The following is a 4592-nucleotide window of genomic DNA, read 5'->3' as shown; positions in this document are numbered from 1 at the left end:
CCAGGGCTATTAGTATTGGACAATCGCTAGAACAATAATACAAGTCGTAGCGCTGCTTTCGCATACTGTACAGGGTGTTGATATAATCAATGTAAAATCATTTTATACATCTCTATACTTCTGCTTTGGAGCTTGATCAGGAGACAAATAACTGCACTAAGGACAATGTAGGCTACATAATTTTTGGGAGTCTTAATGATTGTTTTCCACGTGAAGTGCAAAAAGTTAAAAATGAAACGCATACTACGCAAGACGAGATAAAATTATAAGCACACATCCGTTTCTGACGATCAACAGATGTTTGATGGGTAACAACAAGTAAACATACGGCTTTTTGCAGTTTCATTGATGGACTCAAGCTGAATGCCTTTCATGCGTAACTTTACGAATAACAAGCACTTGGGGGATCCCATAATGCCACACCTTATTACAATAACGAAATAAATGAAGGAATGTAACAAGAAAACTCTCTCTGCTTACAAATATATTAATGTCTTCATTTAGACAATAAATCTGCAGATTGGTATTTCATGAGAATGTAAAATAGTGCCATGGCTATTTCTTCGGCAAAAATCTTCGAATGGAGGATTATTTATATTGAACAGTGCTACAGGAAAGCCGGCCGCATACGTGTCAATCATATTTTGGTTGTGGATAAATACTGGGTAGGCCTACACCTGATCTAGTATATCAGTTCTCTGAACTTCATTTGTGTCAAGTTCTTTCCTGGTGACTGCACAGACAAATCGTCTGTCACTCAGGGGCAGCATTTGTCCGTGGGTCACTGATGAACTCCTTTCCCTTCTTCGACTGTTGGAAATTCAACTCTCTCGCTGATTTTTGAAGGAGTAAGGCTTCTGCTGTGAAGACGTCCGGATTGAACGGGAATACTCCTGTTGACTCGAGAAATCTCTCAGCTGTCAGAATTGTGGCTACTCTACAATGTGCAACTGGAAACAAAACACTCACATCTTCTGCCTGATGATTGTTTCAGCGTTGGTAACACTTAGAAACGAAGAGGGAGGGGGAGGGGTATTAAAGTAAGTGTGTAGTCTTTCTTGCTATCTAACAGCCTACTTTTAACCAATGTGCCACACAGTTAAAAAAACATCGCAAACGGCAATCGGTTCTTGGTTCCGCTGTTTGTCGTGCCGTGGTTTGATTCTTACAGAACTGTGACTCTATTGGCAAATAATTTTATTTTATAGTGCACACTTAAATAGTGCTTATTGCTTACGATATACGCTATTTGATCAAAAGTAGCTGGACACTCGTAAAAATATAGATTTTTCATATTAGGTGCATTGTATTATTAGGTGCATTGTGTTGCCACCCACTGCCAGGTACTCCGTATTAGCGACCTCAGTAGTCATTAGACGTCGTTAGAGAGCAGAATGGGGTACCCAGCGGAGTTCACGCACTTCGAACGTGGCCAGGTGTCATACATCCGTACGCGAGACTTCCACGTTCCTAAAAATCCCTAGGTCCACTCATTCCGATATGATAGTGAAGTGGAAACGTGAAGAACACGTAAAGCACGAAAGAGTACAGGCTGACCTCCTCTGTTGACTAACAGAGACCGCCGACAATTGAAGAGGGTCGTCATGTGCGGTTCTAGGCGCTTCAGTCTGGAACCGCACGACCGCTACGGTCGAACGTTCGAATCCTGCCTCGGGCATGGGTGTGTGTGATGTCCTTAGGTTAGTTAGGTTTAAGTAGTTCTAAGTTCTAGGGGACTGATGACCTCAAATGTAAAGTCCCATAGTGCTCAGAGTCATACGAACCATTTTGAGCTACAGAAAACAATGATCCCAAAACGTGTCCCGAGACTCTATGTACGCCATCTTCTATCAGTAAAAGCGAAAGTGAAACGAAACCTGTTGTTCGTAATAAAAATGTGATTTTAATTTTATTTGCCAGCATTTTCGGAGCTGGGGTTAGATGGGGTAGGAAAATGTGTCGTACTCCTATACTTCAGGATACAGATGCCCTTGCACTGACTCACATACATTGCATAGTTTTCACAAGTCTTGGAAACAATACTCTAGCACTGCGAACATACAAATCGACAGACCCTGCACGAAACGTGGCGTCGCAGCCAATCACCTATCATGTGCATCTTCACTATGATCTCTCTCTCTCCCTCTCTCTCTCTCTCTCTCTCTCCCTCACCCTCTGTGCGTGTGTGTGTGTGTGTGTGTGTGTGTGTGTGTGTGTGAGAGTGAGTGTGCTTGTGTTAGGATACAGCCTGTAGGGCTGCACAGTCTTCACGTCCCGAGAAAGTGTGAGGTGGCGGCATGGAATTTCGGTGGCTACACCTAGCACCTGCTGAGTGGCGGTGGGAGAATGGCTCAGTATGGAGAGAGCCGTGGATAAAAAATGGAGCCGCACGTATCGAGACGTCATTCTGCAAATACAGGCTATTAGAATGCTGATGTTGACACCAGGGGACCAGTTACAAGAAAGTGGAATCTAGAAGCTGGGCTTCTATAAGACGGCTTTGACTGCGAGGCAACCGGAGTGTTTAATCGATTTGGGAGTGCAGACCTACTTCAGTCAAGCTTTACACGTATTTTGTCTCGTTGTTGACTGCGCTGGTTGTTTGGTTCACCTCCGATTAGGCTGGAGATAGGTGGGGCCCATATTGAAGTTATTGCTTTTACATTTTAAAAGCGAGTGATCTAAGACTGAACTTTTGGTTAAATTGTTTTCAACTGTAAGATATTTGTAAATGGCTTTGTACTATATTTATTAGCCGTGTAGCGTTTGGTGCCTATTATGTAGCCTACAGGCAAATTGATTACTTTTTAGCTTTGGTAAAAGTGAGAGTAAATGCCTTTACTTAAATCTGATTGCACTGCATTCTGAAATGGTAGTAATGCACGGACCAGGGAGCGAAGTTTTACTTGCTTGCCATTGGTATAACCTTCAAACAAGTTATTTACATCTTTAAAAAATGAACTTAAACATTTTAGAGTCAGTATTCAGTTTGAGCTTAAAGGACAGCAAAATCTATACGTAGTCTTGCAAAAGTTTTATGACAATTTCAGATTAAACTTTTTTAATTTTTACAGTTAACAAATAAAAGTAAAATTTCAATCATTAAAGGCCAGTCTCCTTTCTGATATAATCACCTCGACCCAATGGCTTTGTACATCAATCGAAAATCCCTTCTGAAACATGTTAATATAATTTATCAATTCAGATATGCAATTAACGCAGTTCACCCCCTGTAGCAGAGTGGTCAGCGCGACAGAATGTCAATCCTAAGAGACCGGGTTGGATTCCTGGCTGGGTCGGAGATTTTCTCCGCTCAGGGACTGGGTGTTGTCTTATACTAGCCATCCTCATTTCATTCTCATCGACGCGCAAGTCGCCGAAGGGGCGTCAAATTGAAAGACTTGCACCCGACGAACGATCTACCCGACGGGAGGCCCTAGTCACACGACATTTATATTTACCTCAACATAAGAGGGCATATTTACTAACATACAACTTAAATCATGAAACAAACGGTCATTAGCAATGAAACATGAAATTAATGGTGAAAAGAGCACCGATATATAAGCGCGATGCATACTGATTGACATGAATACGCAGTACATTGCACACGACTGAAAATTTACTTTTTATAAGGTACATATTAAAATGATTGATGTTGTATAAAACTAAGCCCCACTTCAAATATCAGTGACACACTTGGCCCACAGCCGTTAAACTCACGAGCCTTTAAAGGAGTACGCTTTAAAACTCCCCCCAAAGCCCTACCAGGAGCAGTACAAAAAGATGGGCCTTTAGCGAGTCATTCACAACTAGATCAAGTTTAATAAATTTCGGGTTCACCCAATACAATATGATTCCATTATGTTGTAAAACTCGTATAATTAAAAACTAAAATTCCGTCCGAACAGACCATGAAGGCCCAACGGGACTGACCGGCCGCCGTGTCATCCTCAGCCGACAGGCATCATTGGATGCGAATACGGAGAGGCATGTGGTCAACACACCGCTCTTCCGCCCGTATCTCAGTTTACGAGACCGGAGCCGCTACTTCTCAATCAAGTAGCTCTTCAGTGTGCCTGACAAGGGCTGAGTGCATCCCGCTTGCCAACAGCGCTCGGCAGACCTGATGGTCACCCATCCAAGTTCTAGCCCAGCCCGACAGCGCTTAACGTCGGTGATCTGACGGGAACCGGTGTTACCACTGCCGCAAGGCCGCTGGCAAAACTCGTATAACGCCTTCGGTAAAAATACATGCACTTCAAAAAAATGGTTCAAATGGCTCTGAGCACTATGGGACTCAACTGCTGAGGTCATAAGTCCCCTAGAACTTAGAACTACTTAAACCTAACTAACCTAAGGTCAACACACACATCCATGCTCGAGGCAGGATTCGAACCTGCGACCGAAGCGGTCGCGCGCTTCCAGACTGTAGCTTCCAGAACCGCTCGGCCACCAGCGGCCGGCACATACACTTCACCAGTGGCTCCATGGCATGCCGATGGCACCAATGGTCATGCGTCCGTAACGCGAGGCTGAGATTTCCATCAGCTGACCACGTAGCACCCACATGGAACAATTACAACTGCATA

The 4592-nt window shown here is 43.6% G+C and overlaps 1 pseudogene; it reads right to left on the bottom strand.

Moving 5' to 3' along the window:
- Nucleotides 1-4105: 4105 nt before the first annotated feature.
- LOC124623272 lies at nucleotides 4106-4223 on the bottom strand (annotated as a pseudogene).
- Nucleotides 4224-4592: the final 369 nt, after the last annotated feature.

The sequence above is a fragment of the Schistocerca americana genome, chromosome 7, assembly GCF_021461395.2.
Source record: "Schistocerca americana isolate TAMUIC-IGC-003095 chromosome 7, iqSchAmer2.1, whole genome shotgun sequence".
Classification (NCBI taxonomy): Eukaryota; Metazoa; Arthropoda; class Insecta; order Orthoptera; family Acrididae; genus Schistocerca; species Schistocerca americana.
Note: the sequence above shows the minus strand (reverse complement) of the source record. Positions and strands in the feature narration are given on the sequence as shown.